At 41.3% G+C, this 16,460-nt stretch overlaps 1 protein-coding gene and 1 non-coding gene across 6 annotated transcripts in view; both read right to left on the minus strand.

Annotated features, from left to right (window-relative positions):
- The window catches only part of DLC1 (DLC1 Rho GTPase activating protein), a 434,550-nt gene that overhangs the window by 66,600 nt on the left and 351,490 nt on the right, over nucleotides 1–16,460 (minus strand). The window lies entirely within an intron of this gene.
- Nucleotides 529–601, minus strand: TRNAG-UCC (transfer RNA glycine (anticodon UCC)). Its single transcript has one exon. It is a non-coding gene; the product is annotated as a tRNA-Gly (tRNA).

Below are 16,460 nucleotides of genomic sequence, written 5' to 3' on the forward strand. Positions count from 1 at the left end.
AAAGGCTCCATTAACAGTCACTGGGGTCATCAGGCCTCTTGTTTGCACTTGGTTTGGGAAAGCTTGCCTAAATGAATTACTCACAGAGTCTGAAACTGAGACTCCATGCTGTTGGTAACCACAATACTTGTTTACAGAACTCTTCCAAAGGATGTAATAGGCATTTCCCAAGATCTGTCAGCTCTGGGTCAGGATTAAATCAGCCATTTGTCTCTGAAGGGTGTAATACTGCCTGTAAAACCAACACCACCAAAATGTCTTTTGCAGCCTGTGGTGTATACATGTATGCATGTGTGTGTGTGAATATATATTCCCCCAACCCTTTTAGAAGCTTAAGAGAAACATACAGGAAAGACAAGACTCTGGTTGGGTCAGGAGAGGATTTTCTTTTTTTACATGCACCATCTGTTTTCAACAACCATTATTTTGGTTAGAAAACATTTAATGAGTGTTTTCTTTTTTTCCCCTTCTTAAAATATTATATTTTTATTTATTTTTGGCCATGCCACACAGTATGTGGAACCTCAGTTCTCTAGCCAGGAATTGAACCTGTGCCCCCTGCATTGGAAGCGCAGAGTCTTAACCACTGGACAACCAGAGAAGTCCCAATGAGTGTTTTGTTTTAAAATTCATCTCACCCTAATCAAAGGATCATAACCAAAGAGAAGTGATGGAGAATAAGAATTGGAATGGTTTGCCCAGCAGGCCCAGTGAGTCCTTTAAAGGTATATTTCTTTCTTCTAATTACATTAGACAGTGATTGGAAGGATGGTCACTAATAAGGGTTTCACTGTCTCTCCAGTTTTCTTTGTTGCCCATACCCTAATGACTCATTCTGTGGTACTTTACAAGCAGCCCTGGAGGACCCCTGGTCATGTGGTTTGTGGGGACAGACACAAGATTGTCAGACACCGGACTGGCTGTAAAGGAAAGGAGCCTGCGATGGCTTTAATATCCCGTGAGACAGAAGCATGACAGATTAGCGGGCAGCTCCTTCCTTCTCAGGAAACCAAGCCTCTGGCTATAGCTTTGTCTTAGCTCAGTCTCAGATCTTTATAAACACTTTCCCCCTGAACTTTAAAGGACCTGTGCTTTTCAGCAATACTTAATGCCCATGAAGCAAAAACTCAGATAAAGGGTTCAAGCATAAAATCTCACTGAAGAGCCTGATTTCTCAAAACGCTTTCTATAAACTCAAGACTTTACGTCCAGAAAAAGATGACAATTGCGAACATTTTCACCAGAGAAAACACCGGCCTGAAAAAATGCTTGAGCCTAGATAAAAGATTTTGAATCTCAATTGTTTTAAAGAAATACAAAAAGTTGTACCATTAGGGATCAGTTGTAGTCAAGGCCTTCTGTTAAGATTCCTGGACAAGAGATGTTTAGAGACAGAGCAAGCCAGTTGGGAGGTAATAACTAGAATTACAGGGGATGGAACTGTATGATGATAAAATATCCCAGGAAGAAGAATTGTAGTGAGGGGAATATGAATCCTTATAAAACATGCATAAAGATATGTGGGTGTATGTCCGACACAAAAAAAGACTTGAGTCCATAAAAACAAGGACATGATGTTTACTTGGGAAGACACAATATTTACACGTCAGTTCTCCCTTAATTAATCCATCAATTTAATTCAGTTCAGTTCAGTCACTCAGTCGTGTCCGACTCTTTGCGACCCCTTGGACCACAGCACGCCAGGCCTCCCTGTCCATCAACAACTTCCAGAGTTTACTCAAATTCATGTCCATTAAGTCAGTAATGCCATCCAACCATCTCATCCTCTGTCATCCCCTTCTCCTCTGCCTTCAATCTTTCCCAGAATCAGGGTCTTTTCAAATGAGTCAGTTCTTCTCATCAGGTGGCCAAAGTATTGGAGTTTCAGCATCAGTCCTTCTAATGAATATTCAGGACTGATTTCCTTTAGGATGGACTGGTTGGATCTCAAGAGTCTTCTCCAACACCATAGTTGAAAAGCATCAATTCTTCAGTGCTCAGCTTTCTTTACAGTCCAACTCTCACATCCATACATGACTACTGGAAAAACTAAAGCCTTGAGTAGATGGACCTTTGTTGGTAAAGTCAAGTCTCTGCTTTTTAATATGCTGTCTAGTGAAACAGTTGGCTTAAAGCTCAACATTCAGAAAACTAAGATCATGGCATCCGGTCCTATCACTTCATGGCAAATAGATGGGGAAACATTGGAAACAGTGGCTGACTTTCTTTTTTTGGGCTCCAAAATCACTGCAGATGGTGACTGCAGCCATGAAATTAAAAGACGCTTACTCCTTGGAAGGAAAGTTATGACCAACCTAGACAGCATATTAAAAAGCAGAGACATTATCTTGTCAACAAAGGTCCGTCTAGTCCAGGCTATGGTTTTTCCAGTGGTCATGTATGGATGTGAGAGTGGGACTATAAAGAAAGCTGAGCACAGAAGAATTGATGTTTTTGAACTGTGGTGTTGGAGAAGACTCTTGAGAGTCCCTTGGACTGCAAAGAGATCCAACCAGTCCATCCTAAAGGAGATCAGTCCTGGGTGTTCACTGGAAGGACTGATGTGGAAGCTGAAACTCCAATACTTTGGCCACCTGATGTGAAGAGCTGACTCATTTGAAAAGACCCTGATGCTGGGAAAGATTGAAGGTAGGAGGAGAAGGGGATGACAGAGGATGAGATGGCTGGATGGCATCACCGACTCGATGGACATGGGTTTGGGTGGACTCCGGGAGTTAGTGATAGACAGGGAGGCCTGGCGTGTTGCGATTCATGGGATCGCAAAGAGTCGGACACAACTGAGCGACTGAACTGAACTGAACTAGGTTGGTCATAACTTTTCTCCCAAGGAGCAAACATCTTTTAATTTCATGGCTACAGTCACCATCTGCAGTGATTTTGGAGCCCAAGAAAATAAAGTCTGTCACTGTTTCCACTCTTTTCCCATCTATTTGCCATGAAGTGATGGGACCAGATGCCATGATCTTAGTTTCCTGAATGTTGAGTTTTAAATTTAATTAAGTACCAACAAAACAACAACAGTATGTTTTAAGAGTAATGATCACTAATACGAATTGCATGCTATGTCAAGTACTTTCTGAGTGTTCTCATCTCTTAAATAGTTTAATCCCTCAATAATCTTATAATTATTTACTTCCTCATTTTATAAGTGAGGAATTTAGGCAGAGTTTAAGCAACTTGCCTGAGGTCACACAGCCAGTAAGCAGCAGAACTGAGATTTGAACCCAAGGGTTCAGGCTCTAGAACTTAACCATTATCTGTGCTTTCACATCAATGGAACTGAAGAGTGAGTCTAGAAATTGATTTAAATACAGGAATTTAGATGGTATCAAATGTAGCACTGTGGAACATGGGAGAAAAAGAGGGATAATCATGTGGCCATCTTATGTGGCCATCTGGAAGCAAATAAAGTTGAACCCCAGCCCACTCTTTGCCCCAAAGTATTTTTCAAATGTATTGAAAATTTTAAAATGTAACCATCTGAAGATAATCTGGGTAAGTGAATGATAGGAATTGGGGGACGACACTTAAATTTTATACTACTGGCAATTATTGTCTGCTAAAATTAATTATTTTTAAAAGAGAAAGAAAATAAAGTGGTAGGGCTGCCTACAGGGTGTGAGTGAGAGAGAGAGAGTGTGTGTATGTATGTGTGTGCGTGTGCGTGCGTGTGTGTGTGTGTGTGCGTGTGTGTGTGTGTGTGTGTTTGTGTGTGTGTGTGTGTGTGTGTGTGTGTGTGTAAGTGACGTGAATTAATGCTAGTGCTATTCAGAGCTGTTCCTGAAGGAGTAGCTCTCTGGAGGTTTACTCTACCCAGGAAAATGTGGCTGTCTCGTGTCTATACCTATGTGATGTTTTAGACGGTTCACTTTTCATACTTTCTTATTAACAGTATGAACTTTTCCTCCAGGTTACTGAATATAGTGTCTGTGTTTCTCTGAGTGAGAGATAGTGCTAGAATTTGGAGCACACTTTGGGGAAGTTCAGTGCCTATAAACAGGCAGTTGTGCCAGATTTTCTGAAGTTTACATCGTGGTCTGCAAAAATCGTGCTGAAACAGCAGTCAACGTTGATCACAGTGGACAAGTCTGTGTGTTTTTCCTGACAGGTGCAAATCCTTCTTTTGGGTTCATTTACTAGTTTATAAGTAGAACACAACAATTCTGAGTTTATACATATATATCCAAAAGAAATGACTCAATACATTTGATGGGTTTCAATGCTATCTCAAGTAAGCTTTAAAGCATCTTTGTTTAGTCAAGTTATAGATTGTTCTCAGTAAAAGAAGCAATGGTTTTTACCCTGCATGGGATATGGAGGCAATGACGAGAAATGAGTTGAACTATTTCCAGTCAAATATTAGTTTTTAGAAATCTGACTGACTGTAAGCCTTAATGTTAAATTAATGTTGTCTTTTTATTATGCTTAAGAAATGTCTGTATGCAGCCACCTGGGGCCTTTTCATCAATTATCTGAAAAGGTCTGCCTTTTTTGCCCTGGGGTGAGAGGAATTTTGTTTAAGCTTATGACTTAATAATAAGGCTTGGTAACTATTTTGGGCACCACACACTCAGGCATCTTCCTTTCCACTCTGTTGCCGCTGTATGTTGTCCCTCTGTTGGCACTTTTCTCTGCTTTAATGTTTTTAAAATTAATTCTTTATTTTGTTGTTCAGTTGCTCAGTTGTGTCTGACTCTTTGCAACCCCATGGACTGCAGCCTGCCAGGCTTCCCTGTCCTTCACTATCTCCTGGAGTTTTCTCAAACTCATCTCCATTGAGTCGATGCTGCCATCCAACCATCTCATCCTCTGTCACCCGCTTCTCCTGCCCTCAATACACAGTTACATATAGAAAGTATGGAAAAAATAGACAATACAAATGATCAAGGATGAAAAAAATATACAAACAAGTACTCTTAATATTTTAATATGTAGATAAGGGTACCCTATTATATCAATCTTTGTTTTTCACAAATTGAAAAAATTCACATCATACAGGCTAACATTTAGAAAATCAACATAGAATCGAATGAACTTGAAAGTGGAGCTCCCCCATCTATTGAGGTAGCTAATATGATTATTCAAATCATTTTCTAAGCAATTGCCAGTATATTTTATATATTCTGCATACATGTATATGAACGCATTTTTTCCGCAAATTTCTATGTGAATTGTTCTACAACTTGCTTAAAAATATATACATAGTAAAAATAATGTACATGTCTTCATGTTAATGTATACAGATGTACCCAATTTCTTTCAAGGTTTGGATAGAATTCTGTTACATATCTATATCCTAATCCTAAGCTAGTTATATAACTAGCTTATAAATACTATAATCATAATGGATGTCCTACTTTATAATTATTTCAGTTTTAAACTTTTAATCTACTTATATGCTATAGAAAAAAACACGTTCAACAAAATCAGATTATTTTCAATACCTCAGAAGTACCCTAAAATATTGAGATAAATGCTTTTAATTAAAGTTAAGCATTCTAATATTTGTTTAATACATTCCCCTGTACTTTATATTGTTTACTATACTAACTTGTAATTTGAAGGTTCTCATCATAACTTTGCTGAAAATCTTGCTCATTTTAGAGTTACCCCTTATTTGAGATTTCCTGTTGAATAATACTTATTAATGAAAACTCAATAAAGATATCATTTAAATAGTTTGTATGAGGAATAAAAGAACCCAGGGCCGCAGGTGAATAGTAACTTTATCTGTCTATATTAACTATATGCCAAAAGCCAATATAAAGGAATTTGAAAACTCCTAACTAGTTTCTGTTTGATAAAAATGAAACATTTTTGAATAGATGAAATGGAGACTAATCCTGTTTAATTTTTCATTCTGAATCCTAATTTTTAAGATTTTTTTTTAAAAAAGAAATGAGCTCTCTAAATTTATTTTCAATATGTTTTTACTTTTTAAATTTGGGAAAATGTAGTAATTTATTCTCCTGTTGCTTTGCTTATTCAGCAAAGAGAATCCACTCAGCAAAGATGTGACTACAGTATTCAAGATGAATAATCTCTAAACTCCAGTACTATTCTTAGTTTCAATTAAGACATTGTTAAGCTCACTGGTGACCAACCACTCCAACCCTTGCCTCAAGCTGTGCCTTACAGCAAGCTCGTATCATCAATATGATGCCCCAAAGGCCATCCCAAAGGATCTAAATTACAGTCACACAAAGAATATTGAGTGCATAGCTTGGTTTTGTCCTGACTTTCTTCCTGCTGTGCCAAATGATTACAAGGTTATGAGGTTAAAGTGTGCTGGACGCACCAGATACCTTTTATATTTTAGCCCTAACTTTGCCTTACTTTGTTCTGCCTTGTGAGACGCCTGGAGGAAGACTCTTCTCTTCCTTCCCACCAAAGCCTAGAAAAAACTCATCAGATATTTTCTCTCGGAAATTCTGACTCCTGAGTCATTGGTGGGCTGTGTACTCACACACTTCCCATCCCTTCCTTCCAGGGTTTAATCATAGTTGTCGGTTTGGAGGAGGAAAGGGTGGATTCCCACATGTATAAACTCTAGAATGAGAGGTTATGAAAAGTCCAAATGTCCCTGTGTCTGAACTGGCTAAAGAGAGAATGTCTGCAACTCAAAGGTCAGGGACTTTGGGCGAAAGGCTTGCTGAGAGAGCATGCCTGGCTAGGATGCAGCCAGCTTGTGATAACTATTACAAGATCTGCTCAGGAGCAACTTGATGCCTCTGCCCCTTTGGAAGTGAACACCTGCCTGAAGTTAATGTAATACACGAAGGAGAGAAAGAATAGCTCCCTCCTGTTGCCTTTCTGAGGGAATAACCTTTTTTTTTTCCCTCCAGGTACAAAGTTTAAATGAAAATGCCAGGATTCACTGCAGTGACAGAAATTTGATTCCCAGACAGGAAGCGTAAACAGTTGTGTGAATGGAGCCCACGCAGAACCTCCAGACTGATTTACCAGGAGCTCTTTGGGACTCCTCATGCAAACTCCGCTCCGGAGTCAGAAGAGGCAGAGCTTCCCCACACTGTGACTTACACAGTGAGTGCAGGTGCCCACTGCAACCACAGTAGACACCGTGCAGCAGGTGTGCAACACTGACACACTAAAACTCGCAGACTGAAGACTTTTTGAGAGTAAAAGACAAAATGAAAACTTAGTAACTTGAGGCGGGGTTAGACAAAGTGCAAGAGTGGAAAGTGCTTGAGCCTGGAGGAGTGTGGAAAATGAAAATTCACTATTAAGAAGAAGAACATGTGTTTTTGCAGGAAAGCCTGCTAGTAGTTAGATCCAGAGGGAACAACAGGAATAAGGAGAGCTATAATGAAATTTAAAAAAAAAAACAACTTTAAAATGACCATGATTAAAGGTCATTTAGCATTTGAAAAATAACAAAGCATTGGTAATCACCATGGAGCTATTTATTGGCTTCCAAATCATGGGCTAACGGAGCTTAATCTAGGCAGGCTGAGGGAAGAAAGGTCAGACTGTCTGTCCCTTCACAAAATTAATAAATATAATACAGGGACTGTGACCGAAAGGGGGAACTTCAAAAATGTTGTTCTCAGCTCTAGAATCTAAATATGTGGCACTGTGACTATATTTGAATTAAATCTAAATGTAAAACCTGGGAGAGAATCTGGTATGCTTTCACACTCTGACTGGGAACTTAGCTTTTATAGTTTTTACTACATTTGAATCACAATGATACTCTTTTTCTTTTCCCACCAGAGTAATTCACATTTTTCCTCTCAATGTTTACTTATTCTACATACTACTTGATACCAAAAATAAAGCAACATTTTTTAAAAAAGAAAAATATCTTACCAGTTTAGTTTATCCACTAGTTTACAGCAGCAGAATTCTTTGAAACTAGAAACCATGGGAATATTTCAGGATTTGGAACTTGTGCATATAAACCAGCTGGGCTTTGTTTAAAATTTTAAAGCCTTCAAATATTTCACTGAAAGAAACCCAAGATATCTTTTTTTATAGATGTCAAGAGGTCACATTTTTATTGGTTCATCTGTGTGTCAAATAAAAAGTCCTTAATATTTTTAACCACGGTAGGTCTCTAGGTTCTCTGCCCAATCACCCTATATCATCAAGACGGGTTTATTATGAGTCTAATTTTTGCTAAAATACAGTACTTATTTGTGGGAATCACATTTACTCAGACTTGTCCATCTTTCTATTAAAAGGAATTCAAGAAACAAAAGAAGTAAAATTTTACAAAGCACTTGCTCTTCTCTGGGTAACCAGGTTACATTTCAATTTAGAAACAACTGTTCTGAGTGCACTTGTGTGCACACACATACCCGTGCTGAAATAATCTGCATATTTGGGGAGAACTCATTTTTATTCAGCTAAACCTTTCCCCTAACTTCTTTATTCTCCATGGGACGTTGTCAGACCAGGCGGTGAGGTTCTGGCACAGATAAGAGAGGGGGAGATGCATCCTATCACATCAGCCTGTTCTTCCTCAAGTCCAACAGTATATTAGGGGGTACCTATAAAGCGAGATGATACTTCCCATAGTAAAATCTGGAACATTCTCAAAGCAGCTGCATATATACTTATTTTCAGCTATAGCCCTGCTTCTCTTCCAGTGCTCTCTATAAGGATTCTGCACTTAATCTTTACTGCTAGTCCCTACCCTGGTAGCTCCGTTGGTAAGGAATCCACCTGCAAAGCAGGAGACCCAGGTTTGATTTCCTGGGTGGGGAAGGGAGAAGGAAATGGCAACCCACTCCAGTATTATTCTTGCCTGGGAAATCTCATGGGCAGAGGAGCCTGGCAGACTACAGTCCATGGGGTTGCACAGAGTCGGAGATGACTTAGCAACTAAACCACCACCACATTCAGAACAGATACACACACACACACACACACACACACCTGTCTGTCTGTCTCATTGTCCCAAAGCATGAAATGGATCTAGGGTCACCTAGCATCGTCAACAGAAATAAGATGAGCACTTAAGAGTCTGAGCTCCAGACCAGGCGTTAGTGCCATGTACCCCTCCATGAGCAGTGCCACTTCTGGGAACCTGAGTTGTATTCTTAGAAACAGCTGCAGAATCTAGCAAGGAAATTTATGTAATTAGCGAAGCAGGCAGAGATAGGATTTTTGGCTTCAGATTGAAATTCCACTTCATGATTCCAAGGTGGAGAGTGTTTTGTTATCTACCCACGTGGGACTGATTTCCCTCTTAGGCCTCTAACTCAAATACCAGTACTGTGGCGAGGGCCCAAGAAACTGCAAGAGATCGAGGCAGAAAATTCTCATGCATCTACTCCCCAGAGTTTGGGATTCACAGTTTCAGGTGAAATTCAAACAAGGGAAGCAAAGTTGGGCATCTCACACTATTTTCCTTGTGAGGTGGTGGTGTCAGCCACCCCAGAGGTCCAGGACCGTTCACTCACAATGACTCCAGAGTGGTGTCCTTTATCCAGGGATTGGGACAAAGCTGCACATTCTTGCTTTGAGGTCTTTCTAGGGGTGGAGGAGGGACTTGGTTGACTCTCCTTGCTCTGTGCCCTGACATGAAGCCTGAGAACCCTCTCCCTCGCTTGAGGCACCATGTCATTCAACATCCCCTCTTTTGTTTGTTTATTATGCAAACTATAGGCGTATCATCTCAATTATAAACCCAGACAGGGGCTTTCCTCTCCCCACACCCGCATCCCTGTCGCCTAATAAATTTCCCTGGGTAAGCTGGCACCCGCCCTGTGGAACACATCCACACATGTCCTCTAGCTCCCCAGGTGGCAGCCTGGGCAATGTCCAGAGCCCTTGGTGGGCCAGCTGATGCATGGTCCTTGGGCCATTCTTCCAACTGAAGGGCAGATAACAAAGAGGAGGAAGGGAGGGGACCCGGGAAGGAGTGGAAACCTAGCAAAAAAAAAAGAAGGGGGGAGGAACACAAGCATCAGTAGCGCCAGCTTCAAGTCATAAACCTTTGAGTCATAAAGAATAGCTGATGAGTGGACCGAGCGCTGTTTAAGTCAGAGTATTCCAGTACCTGTCCCAGCTTGATTTAAAACTTTGACACATCTCAGCATCTGCCTGTGGCTTTCGGGGGTGCTGCCCTCCTGGACTTGGCGGTTAGGTGGTCCCATCTCCCTTTCTCCTCATTCAGAGGGTCCTCGCCCTGGACACGTCTCCCTACTTTCTACTGCTTTTCTTCTCTCTCTCTTACTTGGCATTGGTTAAACCTCCAGGATGATTTGGCTTTGAAACCACAGAAAGCTTGCTGCTGCTGCTGCTAAGTCGCTTCAGTCGTGTCCGACTCTGTGCGACCCCATAGACAGCAGCCCACTAGGCTCCTCTGTCCCTGGGATTCTCCAGGCAAGAACACTGGAGTGGGTCGCCATTTCCTTCTCCAATGCATGAAAGTGAAAAGTGAAAGTGAAGTCGCTCAGTCATGTCCGACTCTTAGCGACCCCATGGATTGCAGCCTACCAGGCTTCTCCATCCATGAAATTTTCCAGGCAAGAGTACTGGAGTGGGGTGCCATTGCCTTCTCCACAGAAAGCTTACTGCATGCTAACTCTCGCTTAAGACAGAGGACTTTTATCAGGGAGGGACAGGAGAGGTAAGGACAGTCAGTGCCCCTCACTGTTTTGGGGAAACATTATGTGGAGGAGGGGGTGTTATTAGGATGGATCTGGGGTGTTGGCACTGGGGGAGATAGGCCTGTAAGACATTATTCTATATCTAAGCAAAGATTCGGACAAGACTGAAGGTACTTACAACGTATGCGTGCAACCTAATCTACTCATCTCTCTTCACCTTAAAGGTACCATCTCTGTGTACAGGAAATGGAACTGAAACCTCGATGGTGAATACATTTGTTCACAATACTAGCATAAATAGCTACAACAACAACAACAAAGCTAAAAATTCCAAGAGCAGCTTTCAATGGAGTAAAGAGTGGCAGGGATCTTTTAGGATAAGCTGTGAGGGCTTTTTCAAAGAAAAGTCCTGATCCTAAATTAGCCCATACTCCCCCTCCCTGATCCTTCTGAAGTGAGACTGATAGGTTTTATGTGCCTCTGTCACTTAAGGAAGTGTATTCCCAGAGAGAACAGTCCCTGGTCAGTATCCCTTCTGAGATACAGAACATATAGAATGTATCAAATAGTAGAGTGGAATGTGGGCCCATGTTAGGAACCTTGCACTTCATGTTGTTAATTGCTAAGTCAAGTCTGACTCTTTAGGACCCCATGGACAGTAGCCTGCCAGGCTTCCCTGTCCGTGGGATTTCCCAGGCAAGAATACTGGAGTGGATTGCCATTTCCTTCTCCAGGGGATCTTCCTGACGTAGGATCAAATTTTGGATCTCTTTCGTCTCTTGTACAGGCAGGCAGACTCTTTATCAATGAGTCAGCTGGGAAGCCAGAACTTCAAGTAGAAGGTCTATAAATCAGTATTTGTAGACTGAAGGGACAAACTATTTCATTCTGATATGAACTCTGCTGGGAGGGATTGGGGGCAAGAGAAGGGGAGGACAGAGGATGAGATGGCTGGATGGCATCACTGACTCGATGGACGTGAGTCTCAGTGAACTCTGGGAGTTGGTGATGGACAGGGAGGCCTGGCGTGCTGCAATTCATGGGGTTGCAAAGAGTTGGACACGACTGAGCGACTGATCTGATCTGATTAAAATACAGGTAGATGTTTTTGTGATGAATAAAATACAAATTTGTTTCAAAGTATACTAAATTCATAGCAGCATTTTGGGGAGGGGTACACTTCAGTCAACAGGAAATAAAAGGAAAGATAAAATTCTGCAGGCATTTACAAAAGCTTTTTCCTTCAATAAAGAATGTAAAACTGAAAGTTTAGGAACCAAGACTGATGAGTGCGTGCCTAGATAATGGAAACTTCTGATAAAAGAAACACTGTCATTACTATTATTGGAACAGCTTTACCGCTTAACAGAAACATCATAAGAAGGAGTTCAGGAAAAGATAAACAAGTGTAGGAAAATCCCATGGATGGAGGAGCCTGGTAGGCTGCAGTCCATGGGGTCGCACAGAGTCGGACACGACTGAAGCGACTTAGCAGCAGCAGCAGCAGCAGCAGTAGGACCCTGGTAGAGAAACTGAAACAATTCTGGAGATTGAAGAGTATCAAAGTAAAAGCAATTATTATCTTGGCAACTAAATGGTGGTAGGCTATCATTTTATATAACTGGGTTTGGAGATGCTTAAATGCTTATCGAACTGGCAGATCTCTCTCGGGTCACTGTCTGCACTGTGAGGTTGACACTAAATAGCCTAAGTAAGACTGAGCCTCCTCCCTAAGTCATAACCAGATACTGTGAGTAGTACAGGCATGCTCCTGACGCGCATACACTAATAGCTGAAGGATAGTCAGGTAGCCTATTTTTTTTGGCTCCAACCTCATTGCTCAGTTGGTAAAGAATCTGCCTGCAATGCAGGAGACCCTGGTTTGATTTCTGGGTTGGGACGATCCCCTGAAGAAGGGATAGGCTACCCATTCCAGTATTCTTGGGCTTCCCTTGTGGCTCAGCTGGTAAAGAATCTGCCTACAATGCAGGATACCTGGGTTCAATCCCTGGGTTGGGAAGATGCCCTGGAGAAGGGAAAGGCTACCCACTCCAGTATTCTGGCCTAGAGAATTCCAGGGACTATACAGTCCATAGCACAACTGAGCAACTTTCACTTTCACTTTTGCATGTCTGTTACCTTGTTAGTACTCAACTAAAGTCCATCCTTTTATAATACGACCACACTTCCTTAATATGTTAGAGCTGTGACATAACACAAATGTTAATTCCTACATTTATAGAACATTTTACCTCATTCTATTAGTATTGGATTGTTTGATTGGTGAACTGTTGATCAAATTTGGGAGAAAGGAACATAATTAATCGCTTTGTGTTCAGCACTGCCTGCAAGACCTCTCAGAAAGTACCCAGGACTAAGAAATGCTTTTCAAACTGGATGGCAGGCTCCTTAGTCTAGGGCTGGCAGACATTAAGGCGGAGGAGGAGTGACCCCTCCAATCTTATGTAAGGGGTTCATTCAGGCAGATGAACAAAGTACCTGTGGTAGCACCAACTGGGTAGTTCTTCCTTTGTGTGTGTGGAGTGGGGTGGAGAGGTCATGGGTGGTGATGCATTATGGTGAGTGAAACAGTGGGAAGCAGAGGGAGCTGTCTACTGCTTCTAGAACAAAGTAGCTAAATGCATTCAGCAGGCAGTCAGGGAAGAAGGATCCAGCAAAATCGAGATGGTACCCATGGCCCAACGTGGTGAGATAGTAATCATCCAACCAATGAGAGTAGCCTGGTCTTTGGCCAATGCAGCCTGACTTCTTCCCTTGGTTTCCTAGCATCTTTCTGCGACATCTTATCTCCTGATATTCCCTTTGAAGACTTTCTGTGGCACTGACTTTAACCCAATCTTATCTTTATAAAAATATTAACTGGATCTTGGGCTAGAAACATCACCCCTCTGGAGCTAGCAGTACACACCCAGAGGAGATGATTATACTTATACACCAGGAAAGAACTTTTTTAATAATGTGTGTTTATTCTGGAGACTTCTCCATCAAAGTTTTTGCAAATGTTCTACACAGAAACTTGACTGTGTTGAAACAGGACTAAAGTTGTTTGTCAGCTTGGATAATTCAGTAGAATAACCTGCAAAACTATATTAGTGAAAAAGAAGCTATGATGACTGTGAAATTAAATCCAAATCAGGAGAGACTGTGAGCCTGGACTTTCCACTTCCTGGTGGGTTTTGCAGTATTTTGTGAGCACAAGCTTGTGGACATGAGATAGCCCTGGAGACGAGTAAAGGAGACCACCGTTAGAACAGGTAAGCAGCAGAATGGAGACTGATTTGGCTCTGGAAGTGGTTCTCAAGTTGTTTTCTCTTTGCAGTCGCATTGCCAGATAAAATGCAGGATGCTCAGTGGCACTGGAATTTCAGATATATATCAAGTAATATCTTAGTACACAAAAATATATCACATCATATCCCATGTGATATTTTGGATATACTTAAAAAACAAAACCCTCACTGTTTATCAGAAATCCAAATTTCACTGAGTGCTGGTTATTTTTATTTGCTAAATCTAGCAACTTTATTTCACACCGTGGTCTACATGGATTTTCAATGTTAAGTTAAAAAAAAAAAGGGCAGATGAAAGAAGGGTAATTGGCTTTATTCAGAAGGCAAAGTGCTTAAAGTGGTTTGAGCATGATACACTGAAAAGGTGACTGCTAGATAAATGGCATATAGACTGAGCAGCAGTATTTCTATATTTCCAGAGCAATTCTGACCTTGTCACAAAATTTTCTAGTTCTGAGAACTTAGTTTCAACGCCCAGCTAGTGGTCTCTCCCTGAATGAGTGTTCTGTTGGCACAGAACTGTTAGTTGTGACAGTGGACCCAGGGCCAGGATTTCTGTTTGCCATGGCTCTTTCGGAAAGGAAGATTTGACCTGGCTTCCTAAAACTTAAACAGTTGCTACTTCAGCTACATTTTCCTGAAGAGTATAGCCAAAGAATCGGGAAGCTCCAATGAAACCATTAGCATCCACACCTCTGTGGATTCCCCTACCCTGGCTAAACGAGCTGACCACACATGAGTGGCAGTGATTCTCTATCCACTCAGTCTTGTGGCCTGACAGGAAGTAGGATGAGTGGCCTCCTTTGGTCCATTTCCTTAAGCACATATCGTTATATTGGCTCATCTGAGTCACTCAGATGATTAGAGAAGTCCAGAAAGCTAACCCAGAAAAAAAGTGTTTAATCTAGGCTCACTCCTATTACGCTCCCCTAGTGGTACTGCTGCTGCTAAGTCACTTCAGCAGCTGAGCACTAACTAAACGGACCATCTTTTCTCTCAGGCTTTCCTTAATGGCATGATATCACAGAAGTCACACTAGCTCAGGTCCCAGCATCTTTTTTGACCACCTACTGCTGCATGTCATTCTCTTCCCACACAGCTGATGAGCTATTAAGCCCAACACATCTGACCTCTGCAGGGCATCTCCCATTGCCCTTGCCACCACCCTCACTCAGGGCATCATTACTTCTCATTAGGACCACTGACCATTAACTAGTCTCCTAGTATCTGATCTCTCTGCTGTTTAAGTCATCTTATTTAAACTGATCAAACAAGCCAACTTGAGGCTGCTGACTAATTTTTTCTCAAACACACTTTTGATTGCGAGTTTGGCCATTTAAAATCCGCCAGAGGTTTCCTATCTCATACCAGGTTTGCCTACAAGAGAGGAAGCAGGTGGGGGCTGGCAGGTGAGTCCAGTGGGTGCTGCTAATTAGCTGCCCTGTAGCTCTTGAGAGAATTCCTGTTTGTCAGAACTGGCAAGAAAGGAGGCAGGTTTCCTGAGCCCTGAACCTACTTCCATATGATGAGAATGAAGAAAGTTAGAGAAATTGTGTCCAGTTCATCTCCTTTCAAAGGAAACAAAACCATGAAAATGGACTGAATTCTGAACAAACAAATCAGAAGACTTCAAGAAGACTTGTATAGAGCTGAACTATATAACTAGAGGAAATGAACAAAAGACCTTTTCTAGTGGAAGAAATCTGTGTACATTCTAGGGTAAACACTCAGCAAGAAGATAATTCAGAAAATAGTTAAAAAGGGAGTTAAGGAAGTAAAAGATACAAAAGCTAACAGAAGCAGACTTTGCCAAACCGCCCTTTGTCTTAACATTTCCTAGGTTCTTAAGACTAATTGGTTCAGACTTTTTCTGAAAGGTTGCAGTAGAATTTAATCTTCATGTTAGGGATTTGGGGACTCTTTAGTAAGCGACTCTGATGACACAGAATTACATGTATTATGTGTGTGACCTGGACCATAGCTCCCTTTGGATTTACCTGGGTTCTTACACTCATTTCCCCGAGGATTACGGATTAAAACTGAATGGCTTCTCAGTGGGGAAACATTTTATCTTCTGGGTCTTGACGCTGTTATTTGTGGCCTGATTGATGATGCCTAAAATCAGAGTCCAGCCCCCAAGGAATGCACAGCTTTTCACGTGAGTCTGGCTATGTGAGAATTCGCCACAGCAGCTATGAAAACCATCTTCTATGACAACTGCCATTGGATCAGTGACTTAACTCCAGAAGGAGCCCCACAAAACAGTATTTCTTGAGTCCATACAGTCTTGCAAACGGCATCGCCTGCATGTATTATTTTCGCTGTCAAATCTCCAGCTGGGCATTTTATGAAACCATGATTTAAAACAAAAGCAAAAACTAAACTTCTTATTTTTAGATCTCTCAATCAATCAATCTGGTCTTTTATGACTCACAATACTACTGAGTACCATTTACTTAGTCCATGTAGAGTCTTACTTTGTTTTCAAAAAAAAAAAAAAAATACAACAAATTCATATTTTCTCTTCATTTTTTCTGCCCCAAGGGAT

The sequence above is a fragment of the Bubalus kerabau genome, chromosome 2 (genome assembly GCF_029407905.1).
Source record: "Bubalus kerabau isolate K-KA32 ecotype Philippines breed swamp buffalo chromosome 2, PCC_UOA_SB_1v2, whole genome shotgun sequence".
In the NCBI taxonomy this organism is placed as follows: Eukaryota; Metazoa; Chordata; class Mammalia; order Artiodactyla; family Bovidae; genus Bubalus; species Bubalus kerabau.